This window comes from Ursus americanus, chromosome 2, assembly GCF_024610735.1.
Source record: "Ursus americanus isolate L20-20 chromosome 2, mUrsAme1.1.p, whole genome shotgun sequence".
In the NCBI taxonomy this organism is placed as follows: domain Eukaryota; kingdom Metazoa; phylum Chordata; class Mammalia; order Carnivora; family Ursidae; genus Ursus; species Ursus americanus.
Window position 1 is genome coordinate 66,499,058 of NC_142128.1, and position 16,351 is coordinate 66,515,408.

At 52.5% G+C, this 16,351-nt stretch overlaps 1 protein-coding gene across 2 annotated transcripts in view; it reads left to right on the plus strand.

Moving 5' to 3' along the window:
* The first annotated feature begins 1,171 nt into the window (after nt 1-1,171).
* PIK3C2B (phosphatidylinositol-4-phosphate 3-kinase catalytic subunit type 2 beta) overlaps nt 1,172-16,351 on the plus strand; it is a 61,802-nt gene continuing 46,622 nt past the window's right edge. The window contains exon 1 of one of the 2 annotated variants that reach the window (XM_087856796.1): nt 1,172-1,323. The gene's annotated coding sequence lies outside the window, so the exon portion shown is untranslated. The remainder of the gene's footprint in view (nt 1,324-16,351) is intronic. The other variant, XM_045787558.2, reaches the window with a different exon arrangement.

The following is a 16,351-nucleotide window of genomic DNA, read 5'->3' on the forward strand; positions in this document are numbered from 1 at the left end:
GGAACCCTGGCTGGGGAGTCCCAGGCTTCGGAAGGAGGCTGCGAGCCTGGAGACCCCGATACCTGAAGAGGAATTGCAGGGCAGGGAGGCTGGGAACCGAGTGTTGACCCTCACAGACCCGCAGAAAGGAAGGAGGGCCCTGGGGGGAGAACAAATTCAAGTTTTGAGGAAATTGTACTTTGAGACCAGAGATTTTAGTTACTATGCAAAGCAAATGCTAATGAGGGGCTGGCCAATTCTTGGTGGTTGTTTTTTTTTTGGGGGGTGGAGCCTTTAGGAAAATTCTTCTAGAGACCGCTGGTCAAAAAAAGCACTTAGAGTCAAAAATCTTAAACATAACCTACTGAATGAACGAAGTGGGTTTTTTCCCTACCATAGTTGGCTTGGAGGACCCTCTACCACCCCTCCCCCTCAGGATTGCTATTCTCTGGGGTTCAGGTCGGACGAGGCACTCGGGCGGACAGAAACACCAACACGGTTGAGTGCTCAGCGCCGAGACAGCTTCCCCCCCTACCCCCACCTCCGCCCTCAAGGTGGGGCTTTTGCCGGCGTCGCAATCCTAATAACGCAGGGGGAAAGTCCTCGAACCGTCAGTGGTTCCTTCTCAGCAGAACGAGCTGGCATTCATCTGACACCGAGCAAAGGGGTTCCCGCAGGGAAAAGTAACGACCATCTGCAGAAACCTCACCCAAGTGGGAAGCGGCAGCGCCGGCTGCCTGTTCCCGAGCACAATCGGACGCCCGCGCACCGCTCTCCCCCGCGCCCCTGCGGGGAGGGGGAGGGAGCGAGCGAGCGGCGGCGGAGGGAGGGAGGCGGGAGGCGGGCGGCGGGAGGGAGAGGTGGAGGGCGGTCGGGGTTCCGGGGCCCGCCCCGCCCTCGCGCTCGCCGCCGACTGGGCGCTGCGGGCTGGAGCGGGCGGCCGGGTGGCTGCCTGTCCAGGCCGGGGCTGGCCGCGCCTCGCGTCGCCGTGCAGTGCGCCGGGTCTCCGGGAGATGGCTTCTCCGCTCCCGCCCGCTGCTCCCGCTATTGTCTCACCCGGGGTGGCCTGACTCTGCGGGCTCGCGCACGCTCGTGGCCCGGAGGGCTCCCCCGCGCCCCCGGGAGCCGGTCCCGCGCCCTTTCCTGCCTTCCCCGCCGCCCCGGGGTGGGGGCCCAGGGCCGGCGCTCGCGGCGTGCGGCGCGGAGAGGGGAGCGGCCCGGGAGCGGGCGGTGCGCGGCCGGCGCGCCCGGGTGCCGGGGACGCCTGGGGCTGCGGAGCCGGCAGCCCGCGTCGCGGAGCACACGCCACGTCGGGTCTCGCAGGGAAGCCCGCAGCGAGCACAGGTAGGACGCGTCCCGGGCCGCGAGCGCCCGCCCCGGGGTCTGCAGATGGCCCGCCGACTGGAGGGAGCGGAGGTCAACCGGCTCTCCCTCCAACATGGCAACAGCCGAGGTGCAACAATGGAAGGAGCCGCGGGTTCCCGGCGGCCGGCCGAGCCGCGGACGCGGTGGCAGCGAGGGCTCCAGTCCGCGGCGCCCTGCAGGTTGCCGACTCCCGCCGCCACCCCGCCCCAGCAGTTTCGGGGCGTCTCGGGCCCCCGGGCACCCCCTTCCCGCTCCTTTCCCTCTCAACACACTTCCTGGCTCCCAGCTGCAAGGCGATCGGAACCAACCCATGGTTGGGGGTTTGTTTGAGATAAGAAATAAAAAGCAAAACCTGCCCCGGAGTGGGGGGTGGGGGGTGCTTTCTCTTGCAGTGGGTGAAAAGTCAGCATCTAGCCTGGGGAATATATACATTTTTTTTTTTTTAGCCAGACGGAGGGCAGACTTGGCTTCTGCCTTATAAGGTACCGCAGCACCAGGAGAAGCTTGAGGGGGAGAGAGGGACCCTCAGGCCTGAGTTTCCGGGCCCTTCGGGGAGGCGCTGCTCTCCTGGCTGGTGCTTGTCTCTCGCGTTCTGCTCCCGACAGCGGCGGCTTTGATGTTGGGGAGCAATCGCAGCAGCAGGAAGCCCAGGGGACGCTGCCAAGCTGGGGTGGGGTAGGGTGGGGAGCCAAGGGGCTTGGCAAGCTCCTGGGCTGTGAGAAGAGATTACCAAATATATGAGGTAGGTTAGTGCACACACCCTGGTTGGCTGAGGGGTGTGCTGTGTGAGGAATCTGCCATTGCTCCTGCTCCTTCAGGCCAACCTTCTCTGCCTCCGTCCTCACCCCCTTGCGGGGTCTTTGTGGCTTCCCTGTCCCAGTCCCACCAGCCATGCCTGGGATGGAATCTCCATTGTCTCCTGCCCTGGTGTGTGTGTGTGTGTGTGTGTGTGTGTGTGTGTGTTTCTCCCCCTCAATTCCCTTGGGGAATTTTGTACCCTGGGCTGGCTGGTCCCAGCATGGCACCAGATTCCTGAGCAGACAGCTATCCGGGCTTCCAGAAAGGGGCCAACACTGCCCCTCCTTCTCTCTCCAAACTACCTGACTGTCTGGGATGTGGCCAAGCAGATGTAAGCAATTTGCACTGAATTCCAACCCTGTATCAGTTGCTGAATGAAAACTTACTCCCCTGCCACACGGGGCCTTGGAAAGATACTGGGAGAGAAACGTTCCAGGGGGGTGGCAAACCTGATCCCCAAATATTCCTCCTTCCCCAAGTCCAGCTGTGCATCCTACAGCAGAGAGGTTATGAGGCTTCAGAACTGCATCTGCTCCAGAGCCTGGCAGTCCCATCTGGGGTTGTGTCCATGGAAAAATTAAGTAGAGGCACATTTTATAGTTCTGCCTGGCATCTAGCATCTGAGGAGCTGGTGGCTGTGAGCCGGAGCCCTGGACTGAGGCTGTGGCTGCTTCTCCTTTGGCCTTTGGGAAATCAAGGTTTGATTTCCATGGCTCTGAGTTTACTGCTGAGTGTGCATGGGTGTGTGTGTGTGTCTGAATTTGATCAAGCTCTCAGCCCTGGCCAGAAGGGAGCTTGTGCATTTTCCTGTCCCTGGACACATCAGTGAGGGAGGCTCACGGTGTGCGGGGTTGAGGAAGGTTTAGTGAATCTGGGGCCTCAGGATTTTCTCTGGGGTGCTCCTATGGCATGGCCCAGTGACCTGGAATGCTTTCGGTCTTTGCCATGACCTAGTGGCCCTCTAGCAGACACCGCACAGCCTTGTGGGCCTTGGGTCCCCTCTCCGGTTCCTCACCGCACCTGGCCTGACACTTTGCAGGTACCTCGTGTGTATGGTCCTTCAGCCTGGACAAGCCCTGCCACAGCCAGCAGGGAGAAAAATGAGAGAACTGTGCTCCCTTTGAGGGGTTTGTGGCTGGCCGTAAACTTCAGGCTCCTCATGCTCCCACGATGTGAACTTGGACGTGATAATGCGGAGTAGTAGAGAAAATAGTGGGTGGATTTGGGGTCAGGAGGCTTGGCTTTGAGTCCCGGTGTGACTGACTTCCAGCTGTGTGAGCATAGACAGCTTATGAACCTAGGACTTAGTTTGCATATCTGTAAAATGGGGGGAAAATACCCTTGGCTCGCAAGATTGCTTTAAGGATGAAATACACTGCTTACCATGAACTGAGTAAAATCGTGTGTGTGAAAGCACTCTGGAAACTGCAGAGTACTATACCAACGTGTATTACTCACCCTGAGTTTAGCCTTGGTAACAACAAGGGAGGGAGAGCTGGTGGGGGTTGGGAAAGGGGTGGGAGAAAGGGATGGAATAGAGAATGTTCTGGAACATAGGACAAGGGAAGCGTGATGTGCCAATACCAAGGTACCTATTTCTTGGGTGACTTCTGTTTTTTGCGGGGGGTGGTGTGTGTGTTAAAAGAGTTGGCAGGATGGGAGCTAGGAGAGAAGGAGACACTGCTTAATGATATCTGTATAGAAGTCGGAAAACAAGTACCCCCCAAAGGCAGGCTACTGTCCATAAACAGGGTAGTGCTGAGCTGGCAAATAATATAATAGCTAACATTTACTGATGTCAGTCAGCTAGTAAATGACAGAGGAGGGATTTAAAGCAGGCTGTTTCACTCCAGACCCTGTGCTCATAACCTCAGTGCCACTATAAGGATGATATCGGGTCTTGGGAGAATGGAAGGCGGTAGCAGAGTTATAGAATTCATTCATACTGGATTCCCTGACTTGAACACCCATGACAAGTCACCAGACTGGGACATTCCTTAGATAATAAAGTTCTCAAGGGCAGGGCCCCCCGATAACACATCCTTAATTCCCAGGTATTTGGGGGGGGGTCAAGGCACATGTATGTGAATTCCTTGGGTTCCTGCCTTACCGGCCTTCCTCTGCTTTCCCGTTCATATCCCTACCTCAGTGTAAGGAGAAGACTGGGGGTAATCGAATCAAGTAATTTTGCTACCTTCTGGTCAACATTAATAGGTTTGGGACTTGGGCTCCTCTGGGAAATTGAAGCAAATCTTTTGGTTTAGTATTTCTATCTGCTTTATTTCGTGTCTGTTTTATAAAATGAAACGTAGGAGACTGTTTTTCTTGCATATTCTATGACCACATAAGGCTTTAGAACGGGAGAGGACTTTGGGGAGCATTTCCCTGAGAAGTGACTCTGCCAAGGTCACACAGTGACTAGCGGTGTTGGGACTTTACCCTTGCCCCCTAGATGACAATATGACCAGTGACAGGACCTATCTTTGGCACGTCAGAATCGTGCACAGACCCTGCCAGTGACCCCATCGTTGGGGAATTCTTTCAGAGCACGGGTGATGGCATTCACTCACCCCAAATTTCTATGTTGGCTAAAGACATGAAGGACACGGAAGACACTGTTTGTGCTTCGGGGCGGAGGTCCTCCAGGTCAGGAGAAGGAAGAGGAAAGAGGTTCTTAGTATTCCTGAGGCAGAACACAGAACCTGTGCCTGAAGGAGTCTAGCAATTCACTCCTTCCTCTTTTGGAATACTTCCCGCGGGAAGTCTCACCCAGCAGAGGCTCCGTCGTATTTCCAAGAGGAGCCAGAGATCATCTGCCTCTTCAGAAAATATTTTTCTTTCACCTACACTTTATCACTCCTGCCTCTATTTCTTCCTGAAAACACTGTTCAGTTCTCTTCCTCCTACACCTTTCTCTCTCTCCAGCCAACCAACCCTCGTCGCTGTGAGATCGATCCCCTGGGCAGCCGTGCTTTCTTTCCTTCTCAGCATTTCTTCCTACCATGCTTTGTGTGTCCTAAGTCTCTGCTCCTGAGGGTCCTGTCCCAGAGTCTGGGTTCTACTTCATCCCCTCTCCCTGCCTCCTCTCCGAATGGAGGTGGGTGTCAGGAATGAGAGCTGCTCTACTCAACATGGCTGGTTGCCCATGCCCCATGCCTGGCTAAGCCCAGGCCCACCAGGAATAAGCTTGCGTGGAGGCATCCTCTCCAGCCAAGTTCTTCTTTCTATCTTAGTGTAGTTGGTACCCTTGGCAGCAAACCAGAAGACATAGGGTGAGGAGAAAAGAGGAAAGAACCAAGAAGATTGCATTTTGAGGAAATGCTACAGCGTGCCTTGCTAGGAGGAAGAGATCGGTAGGAGCCTTTCTTGTCTCAGGTCTCAGAGGAATCCAGAACGCAGGTGAGTGTAATGATGGGGCTCTTCCACTGTTGAGACATCTCTGGAGAGCCTGTCTTTGCTGGAAGCAGAGCGTCCACCATGTTCCTGATTCTCCATGCCATTCTGTCTTCCTAAGAGTGAACCAAGGAGGTTAAACTGATAAGGAGCACCATTAGAGTGTGTTTAATTCTGACCCAAAGAGGAGAGATTGTTTGCAAATTGGGTATTATGGGAAGCTGGGAGAACACATCTATATTATTCACCTCCAAAATATTAGGGCCAGGATTTCACGTTTCCACTCTAGACTCCGAGAAGGCAGATTTTTTTTTTTTTAATAGAAAGGATAGATATAATTCCCTGACAAGAGACTTTGAAAGGTAGAGTGGTTCCAGAGGGTTGGCAAATCTTCTGAAGTGCAATTGTGATGACACTGTTGCATATGGTTCCGGCACACAAGGCGAAGAGGAGCCACCTGAGCGAAAGGTGAAGTACCAAGAAAGGCAAGGGCGTGTGATGAAGGATAGCCAGCAGCATGGAGGGTCTGTCCCCTGGGAGCTTTTTCGTTTCTTTCTTTTCTCTTTTTCTTTTTAGGTTTTGTTCTTTTTTTCCCCCTTAGGTTTTTATTTTAATTCCAGTTAGTTAACATACAGTATTATATCAGTCTCAGGTGTTGTCCACTGTGAGCTTTCAGACATTACTTTCACCTTCCCCTAACCTTGGAGGAAACCGTAATGATGAAACTGTGTCTTCCCCCTTTATCAGTGGGAGAGCTGAGATTTCGATTAGGTTTGATTCAAACAAAGATGAAGAAACATGCCGAAGATAATTACAGAAGAACCGAAGTTTGAATCCAGGTCAGGATAACGTCCAGCACCCGCGTTTCTTCCTTCGGTGCTCCCCTGTAAGGGACCTCTGAGAGAAAAGCGTGGATGAGGCCCAAGTTCTGAATGAGATGGGGTTTCCCCAAGGGTCTGTTGACAACAAAAAGGGTTGTTCTCAAAGTCGTCTGTGGAAGAAGCTATGGTCACAAAGGGAGATAAGTCTTTCAGATAATGTTTAAAAAGAACTCATTCATTCATTCAACAGATGTTTTTGAGGGCTTACTAATGACTTTCAGTGCTTTCAGTGATGAGGACAGAGAGCCTTCCAGAACTTACAGTCGAGTGGGGAATACAGACAAGTAAATAGGCTGTGGGGTGAGTGTGTGAGTGGGGGTGTATGGGATGCTTTGGAAACTTATAAGTGGGGCATGTGGGGTGGTCAGACTTCCTGGAAGAAATTCAGCGTTAGCCGAGATCAGAACAATGAGTAGAAATTGGGCTGGGGACGAAGTGAAAGGCAAAGCAGGTGAGGTGAAAGTAGTATTCTGGCCAGAGCCATTGAAGGAGTTTACATTTTATCGTTTATTCTCGATGTACCTGATGCTCTCCCCAGTGCACAGGAGTGAAGAAAACAGTCCCTGTCGTTCTGGAGTTTGTGTTCTGGGAGAACTTCGTTCGCTAAGAATAAATTAAATCAAGCTGCTTTATTTTGCTGGTAGGGATTCTATACTGGTAGATCAGGGAATTCCTCATAGACAAACCCTGGCTGAACTTAGGGAAAGTTTGAAAAAGACTCTTGGGATAGTCCTACAGGTAACATAGGGTAGAGGCAAAAGGTGAGTTAATTAATGGTTGGTTATCTTCCTCCAACAAAAAACATCTTCAGTGCCTCTGTTCCTTCATTCTTAATATTCATTGATTCATCAACTGAAAGGCGGTATAAATTCAGTATATAGTCAAGAGTGTGGCTTTGGAGCCAGATTCTGTGGGTTCAAAGCCTGGCTCTCCCACGTACTGGTTGTTTGATCTTGGGAAAGTTACTTAATTTCTCTGTGCTTCTGTTTCCTCATTTGTAACGCGGGGAACATAATAGTAGCAGGGGGGAAAAAGGCTGTGGTAAAAATGAAATGAGTTCATTAAGGAACTATCTAGAACACTGCCTGATACCTCGGAAGGGCTTAATAAATGGTGGTTGTTACAATTTTGTTATAGGGATGCAAACTTAAATTCGGTATGGTCCATGACCTTGAAGTAACCATATTGTACTCCAGAAACTGCAAGTACCCCGCTGTGGAGTGGGGTAATCCTCTCAGCTCTCTGAGGCAGTTGCCGCACAGCTGCTCCAAGAGCTGGTGTAATCGCAGGCAGCATTTCAGAGAGGTATAGAAGCCAGGACCATGGTGCTTAATATTTTGGGGCCTCTAGACTCAGAGTCTAATAAATGCTATGGGGTATCAACCTGGAAAAATCAACTACAGCTTTGCCTTCCTCATTCAGAATCTCTGATCCTACAGCAGGGAGGGGTTAAATGTTCTCCTCTGGGTTGGCCCGACCACCTTCTGAAGACCATATTTAACAGCTGTGTCCCTGGTTGTAAAACACTGCTGAGCATCGTGGGGAAAGCAAAGATAAATAAGAGGTCATTTTTATTCTTAGATGAATGGGCTTATGTCTGTGAAAGTGTTTTGTAACTATAAATCACCTACATGGATAAAAATTATTTTTATTCTAATCAGTAGTAGACATAATGCAACAATATAAATGCTGTATATGTTTCGAGATGTTCAAAAGAGAGCAAAAGTCAACTTTCAGTCATAGGAGATGAGAGAAGGCTCAACTATAAGAGCAGGCACTTGTAGAGGGCAAGGCAGAGAATATTCCAGAAGGCAGTAGCATGACTGAAGATTTGTGAGAAAAGTCGTGGCCCTGGGGAATGATTAATAACCACCAACATTTGGGGGACATGCAGGGAACTGGGCTGGGACTCAGTGTGGGGAGGCTTGAATGTCTGATAACGAAGGGGAGAGACAGAAACCTTTTCCTCAGAAGGATGACATGAACAGAGCCATTGCTGCAAGGTTGGCAGTGGAGCACAGATGCTTTAGATGTCAGCGAGGAGACAGACCTTGTTAGAAGACTGTTTCACTTGTTCAGGTAAGAGAAAGAATAATAATTTTTGGTGCCTAATATGTGCTTTCAGTAGGTTATTTCACTCAAGGAAAGTAATCCAAAGCTTGGAAAGGAATGGACCAATTTCAGAGAGATTGGAACAGGAAGGCCGGGGGATTTCCTTCCCTGGAGGTAGACTGTTGTGGCTCAGTCTAGAAGGAGCACTGGAGTGGGAGTCTGGGACCTGCCTCTAGTTTCTAGTCCCATTTCTGCCACTGACTAGCTGTGTGACTCCAGACAAGTCATTTCTGCCCTCTGGTCATTGGTGTTCTCTCTCTTTCTCTCTCACTTTTTAATTTTTTTTTTTTTTTGAGTATAGGTGACACAAGATGTGACATTAGTTTCAGGTGTACAACATAGGGATTCAACTTTTCTATATGTTAGGCTGTGCTTACCACAAGTGTAGCTACCATCTGTCACCCACCACGCAAGTACAATACCATTGCCTAGATTCCCTGTGCCCTCTACTCCCATGACTTACTCATTCTATAACTGAAAGCCTATTATCTCCCACTCCTCTTCCCGCATTTGGACAATTGGTCATTGGTCCTCTTATCTGCAAAATGGTGGGTCGTCTTTTGGTTTTTGCTTGTTTATTATTTGCTTGCTTTTGAGTGGCTTGGGAGGTGAAGAAGTGTTTTGGGGTGTCGGGGGAGAGTGCGGAATTGTATTGGGGTAATTAATCCCCAGTGTCAGCTTGCACTTTCGGTAAAATGGGATGTACCCGGGGCCCATTCTGTGGGATGGGAAAAACACTATGAATTTTGGCCTCAAACAAGTTTCGATTGAATTCCTGATTCTACCATCTACTAGTTGTGTGACCTTGGGTAAATTACGCAGTCCCCTTCCTGTTTTCTACTTCCCTCATCCATTAAATAAGGATATTAATATCCATGTGGGAGGATTGTTGTGAGGATTAAAGAAGACAATACCTGGCACAAAATCGCGGAGGGGAACAACAGATCTCCTTCTTTCCTTCTATTTCTGTGCTGCTCATATTCCCCCAGCCTCTCCCCCCAGCCCTGCCCCCCTTCTCCTCTCTCCCTTTCACCCAAACAAAGTAAGATACCTCCACTCCAGTCATGACAGCGGAACTGTCCTGGGGGAACTAACTTAACAGACTGTAATGGTGTTTACATACTTCGGAGTGGTATTTCTGTAAGGTGCCTGTGGAATGTCAGCCCCGATAGGCCTGTACACACGGTCACACCCTGGCTACACTTACCCAGCTACAAGCGATGTCAGCTAATCCCTACTGAGAATGGCCTCCGACATTGGACCCTGAGTGAGGATCACATGGGCAAAGCCCCATAAAGATGGAAATGGTGGGATGGGGGTGTGCCACCCTGTGCCAGGTCGGCAGCTGGTCCACCCCTCTGCCGGTGTAGACTGGGGCTCTGTCTTATGGACACCTCTGTCTCCCTTGGGACCTTCCTGGGCCGAGTGGGGCATAGGAGGTAGGAGAAAGGCATCAGATGCAATACCAAAAAGAATTGCCATGATTCCTTGCCCTACTCCCCCACCCCCTAGGTCACTTCCTGCTTAGAGAATAAGTCTTCTTGACCCCTCCACACAGATGAAAATTGTTTCAATGCCATTTAAGGCAGATGTGCTGTTCTTGTGTCCCAGACACCAGAGTCACCATTTCCATCTGTTGTGTCACACAGCATCAGAGTGTTAAGGAGACATGAAGGATAGAAGTGAGGAGAAATTGGAAGGACTGACCAGGGAAGGCTTCTGAGGCTCTTGAGTCAGAGTGGGAAGAGGAGAGAGAGAAAGCAGGGAGGAGGAAGGAGGCTCCAGCTGCACCCAGGACTTTTGAGGCCCTGAGAGTCAGCTGGTGGGGAAATAGGGCATGGGGAGTCTTTACTAGGCTGTCAGTGCAGATGGGTCTGACTGAGGGCACTGGAGCCTACCACCAGGACAGGGGTGACCAGACTGATGTGGGGAGACCTGGCTGGGATCCGATGGGATCTGGTACCACGGGACACTGCCTGCTGCCTCCTCCCCAGGCCCCCATCTGTGTTTCCCTTTCCCTATGGTCTGGGGATTCTAAACACTGAGAGGCCATCTTGGGGAAGGTTTCAACCTTAGTTTCCTCTTAGGCCTGCATTCCGTATGGGGTTTCTCCTTTGACCCAGGTAAAATGGAATCCTTGGTCTTTCTCTAGGTTCAGTGTCCTTGGCTGAACCTGAGCAGAATATCCTTCTGCCTGTTACCAGGAAAAGTGGAGTGGAAATTTGTGGGTACCGGTAAATGCCTGGTGGCGGTGGCCGCCTGGCTCAATCTTGGCTGACAATAGCCAAGGCCTGCGATTGGAGGGGTCAATGACTTAGAGACAAGCTGCCTGCTGGGCTGCACTGAGAGGGACATGTGCTCTGGACGGGGGCAAGAGATGCCTAGGCCTCAGGCGCTGAGACCAGGGAAGCCTTGAAGAGGCACGGCCAGCACCAGAGATCCACCCCGCCTACCTTTTAATGGATCATTCCTTCCAGGCCACTAGAAATTTCCCTTACCACTTCCAGAATGGGTTGGGTTGGGTACTCTTCTCCTCAGACTCTGCTTTTTAAATGCAAATGTCCAATGTCCCTGGGCGGGACTAACACCTTGGCCTCTAACACCCGGGTGTAAATTAGTATCAGATGTTCGGTGGTGTTTTCTGTGTGTGTGTGTGTGTGTGTGTGTGTGTGTGTGTGTGTTTTCTGAGCTGTAAGATGGGGACTGGTTGAAAGGGGCGCCCCTTGCCTTTCCCATCCTGGTCTGTGGGGACCCCAGGGCCTCTGCAATGTGCCCTGACTTAGGAAATAACTGACCAACCCTGAGGCCTGCTAGAAGCTAGGTGGCCTTTGGGCAAAGGCCTGCTTGACAGCCCCTTCCCTGGCATTCTGGCTCCCTGGTGCCCTGCAGGCCTGCCTCCAGTGTATTGGAATGTGGACGGGGAAGGCCCAAAGCTGCACCCTGGAGCCAAAAGGTCCTGTTTCCCTTTTTCTTCCGGGTTTAACCTTCTGTTTACTCTTCTCAGATGTCTTTGCCAGGGACACTAAGATTGTGACCTCATGGTGTCAAAGCCAGCTTCCTCTCCTTTCTCCTCAGGGAGCTGATGAGGGAGTGAGCACAGTCGAGGGGGTGTGTGTGTGGAGGGGTGGGAAGGTAGGGGGGTGTGCAGGGGCAGATGTAGGTAATTGTGTTGGGTGTGGGGGTTGTGGGAAGTGTGCGGGGTATGGAGTAGGCATGGAGAGTGTGGGGTGCATGTGGGTGTGGGGGGGAAGGTGTGTGTGTGTGTAGGGTGGGGAGGGAGGAGATGGAAGAGGTAGGTCTCGGGCGATGTGGAGGGTGCACGGGGAAGGGTGTGAGGGTGTGGGGTACGTTAAGGAAAGTGTGGGTGTATGTGCAGTTTGTACGATTACTGGGGCTTCAGGTCCCTGAGAATGACTGTAGTCTATCAGGGACTTTTTCGATCTGGGGAGTTAGCGCTGACGGAAGACACTCTTTACTATCAGATCACATGTTTCGATTGCTGGTTTAGGGACTGTGGCGGCAGAGGGACAGTGGGCAGGGCTCGTGGAGTGTGCAGAGCCTTCCTACTGGGAGGGGGCAGGGAGCTTGCCCTGGGCATGGTGTGGGGCCTGGTCTTCAGCTCCTCAGCCTTTTTCTGCTTGACTTGCTTTTGCCCTCCTCCAAACCACGCAGGTGGCTCTCAGCTGCCGACAGCCCTCTGCCCACACAGCCTGTCCCTGCCCCCTGGCTCTCTCCGACGGGCTCACAGGCGGTTGCCCCCAGCCTTCCCACAGACAGCACCACCACATGGGAGCTGCGGTGCATGAGCACCCCCTTTCTGCACTCTGGAGGGTCGTCCTGGGGACCAGTTTTCCAGGTCCTTCTCATCCGGAGCCTGGGCTTCTGGCTCATCTGGGCCAGGTGTGCACTTGTTGGGGGACAGCGCAGGGCTGGGGTCAGGATTGTTCCCCACATCGGGTCTGTGGACCCTTCCCCCACTTTGCTGCAGCTCCAGTGTGAGACCCAGGGCAGCGTCACTGACCCTTAGTGGGCTTCGGTCTGCTCATCTCTAATAGACAGGAGGACCCTGTCATGGAGAAGAGAGAGAGCCTCTCAGATGTCTAAGAAGTCGCTACCAGAAAACAACCAAAGCATGTTAGCATTGAATTCATTGGAAATGCTCCCTAAAACTCAGAGCTCTGATCCCCAGCAAGGATGGGAGGAGGTCCCACTGGCATTATTCAGTGCACTCTAGTTAGTCCAGTGTGTCTGCAGTTACCCCAAGATACACCCTCTCCCCTTGCCATGGGCTTGGGCCGTGATTGAAGAGCTGCTCGGTCCTTCTTTGCAGACCCTGATGGGTTAGCCCCACCCAGCCCATGAGACCTTGAGGCTCGTGAGGACTTGGGGCTCGAGCACGGGAGCAGTGAGTTGGCCCCACACTGCCTCTCATCTCTTCCCTCCGTGAGTCTTCCAGGCAGAGCAGAAACTCCGGTATGTTCTGTTCTCCCTTTGGTGCCATGGCTGGATGGGAACAGCTGTGACCTGCTTTCTGGATTCTGTTTAATGGGCTGGCCGCCTCCAGGGAGTTTCCCCAGCCCACACAGGAATCCTGGGGAACTGCATTCCAAAGGACACGAGCTGGGGAAGCTGGACTGGAGATGGAGCTGGTGGTGACAGGGGACAGCACAGGCCTTGCGGGAGGCCTCGGTTTTCGAGAAGCCAATGGCGCTGTGTAGCAGAGCTGAGGAGGGAGGCAAAGGCTATGAGGGCTGCTGTGTGCCCATCCCCCACTTCACCCACTTTCTTACATCCTCCTCCCAGAGGGGCTTCCTTTATACTTCATGGGGTCTCCCATGCCCTCAGAGAGATTAAGATTTCTTAGATGTTGGTGTTTGGAAATGTTGGGGTGATTTTTCTGACACAGGATGGGCTGGTGTAAAGAGATTTGTCTGTAAAGAGATTTCCTTAGGAATCCCCTCCGCTGGAGACCAAGATTGGCAAGGGAAGGTCATCCCGGGAGCCCCTTCCCCCACCCCCATCCTGTCCCACTGCCTTTCTCTGGAGGGCCAAGGAAGCTGGAAGGGTAATTCTTAACCACCATGCTGCTTGCAGGGAACCCAGATGATCAGAACTAGAAGGGGCTGGTTCTATGGGCTGCTGTGGCCCAGGGCAGGTGGGGGGGGGTGCGGAGCAGGAAGTACAGACCAGACAGAGAGGCGATGTGGCTGCTCTGGCTCCCGGCATGGTTCCTGGATTAGAGAGCCACACGCTGCCAAGACCTTTCTTCCCTCTTTGCCAGGGGTTCCACTCAGCTCACTGCCAGCTCCCGCTGTCTGATCTACATCGCCAGCTCTAGGAAGGAAAGTTTTGAAAGAAGCCACGAGCTGCCTGAACTCTTCCATCCCTGACTTTCCTCTTACTCAAGTCCTGAATCTGCAGGGTTTGTGGTAGGATTTGTGATTTTCAGGGCTTCTGGGTATGTGTGTGTGTGTGTGTGTGTGTGTGTGTGTGTGTACAGAACCACTGCACACATGGTTTCTGAGCTGGGATTGAGGACTTTCGGGCTGTGAATGTGAACCCAGCTCTACCTAGTCATGTCACACAGGCTTCTAGCATCTGTCTCTGAGCTCCTAGGACCCAGAGAGCCCTCTACTAACTCTGATATCAACTTGGGCTTCAAATGAGTGGAATGTCCAGGGTAGGCCCAGGGAGGCCAGATATGGAGAGTTAAGTTCCAGTAGCAAAGACTGAACCACATGGGACTGCTTTAATTTGGCCAAGAAGATGCTAGAGAGGGACTAGGTGAGTAGGAAGAAAGCACAGACAGTTGTTTTCTGTCTTCCCACACTTGGAACTAAGTGATAGCCACAGAGAGGGAGCATAGATAAGAAAAAGACCTTGTTGGTGCATGTGATTCAGCGATGGGCCTGACATCAAAGAAGCTTGCAGAGCTGTGCACAACCTATAGGTTTTCAATGCTGAAGCCGGGGTCAGATGGGTATCTGTTTGAGACAGGGAGTTGACCTTTCAGATACACCTTCCCGTTGGCTTCCTGACACAGGGCATGCTAACCTTCCCTGCTAGAGCTGAGCCTCTGGTGGCGGGGTGCGGTGGGTGGGTTGGTGGGGCAGCAGGTGTATGGAGCAAGGAGTGGGGGATGGGTCCCTGGCTGCAAAGCCAGTGGGATTTTGGGTGTGGGTAAGTGTGGGTGTTGGGGAGTGGAATGGGGCAGGGGTCCTCTGAAGACAAAATTCTGGAAGCCAAAGGGTTTGAGTCTGAATGGTCTCTAACTCCTTGACCCATTTCGTTCTGAGAGGAGGTGCTGAAGGTCCCTTCCTAGGTAGTCCTAGAACTGACTCCGCTTCCCTTATTAAAAACTACTAAAAGGTGGGCTGCCCAAGGCTGGGGGCATGAGACCATCTTGTTTGACAGCTCTCCATGTTCCCTGCCAATGAAGAGGGGCCAAGACGTGGTACTTCCCTGCTTTGTGCCCGAAGGGGGGGGATTGAATTATTTATGGGTATGCTTGTCACCTTGGCTGGATGGTAAGCTCCCTGGAACTGTGCTGTGGTCATCTGAATGCTTCGAGGAGGAGCGTGGCGCCTGCCATGTGGCTGGTACTTGGTGGCCATCAGGATTCAGTTCTGCGGGTCTGGGTGGGAGGAGATGACCCAGACCTGTCAGGCTGAGCAGAGCCGTTCTGAAAAGGCGCCCTCCTGCCGGGCAGCAGGAAGCCCTCTCCGCCCACAGCTGGGATCACTGCTGGCCCCTGGGACCCCACCCTCTCTGGCACGGGGACTGAGCAGAGCCAGCTCACTGATGGGAGTGTCCTCTCCTTTCTCTCCGCCCTTTGACTCCAGACCATTGTGTGGCTCTGCTCTGACCCCGTTGCCTCCCCCGCTGGCCTTCAGCCATCCTTTGGTGGCCCTGTGAAGTATTCGGTGCCTGGTGCTGCTCAGACCCTGGCACCCACCTGCTTACCCAGAAACACGCCCTCTTCCGTCACCAGCTGGCTCCCTGGGGCTTGGTGGGGTCCCTTTCCCCCACTTGCCTCTTATCTTCCTGGCAGTTCCAAAACTGTGGTCTGAAGGGTCCAACCTGGTGGCGTGTCTGAATTGCTTGGGAGGCTTTGAAATGATCAGAGTTCAGGGATTCACCCTCCTGAGTCAGACCCTCCAGAAGAGGGGCTGGGAATCTGTACATTCGAAAAACTTCCCAGATGACAATTGCGAGCATTCTAATGTGGACTGTGCATTAGATCATATTACTGTGTCAACCTTAAATGTTGTGGGTGTGCTAATGGCGTCGTGTTTATATAGGAAAATGTCCCAGTTCTTTAGACATTCCGGCTGAAGTAGTTAGAGGCGAAGTGCTTGCATCTTCCCTTCAAACGGTGAAGCAGAGAAAGAGGGGAGGTGTAGACGGTGAGTGCTTGCGGGTGATAAAGGGAACCTGGTTCAAAGGGGTCTCTCGGACGATTTGCACCTGCTCTCTGAAAGAAGGACCTGAGAAGAGAATGCAGCCAGCGCCACCAAGGTGTGCAGCTCCAGGGGGTGCCATTCTCATGGTTCTCTTTGCTGTGGTCAGAGGGGGGCCCTCCCATAGACTCCAGTGTGTGCTGCCCCCTGGAATTGTGCGACACTGTAGAACTGGCCCCAGCTCTCTCTTCCTGGATGGGCTGCACAGACCCAGGCCCTCACCACCCCACCTCTTTCCTGGGACCTACATGAATTTTTTTCCAGAATCTCTAGGAGTCCTTGAGACTAAGGAAACAGAGCAATTTCTAATTTGTCAACCCAGCATAGGCTGGTGGAGAGGGAGCTGAATTGGGGAAGGGGAGG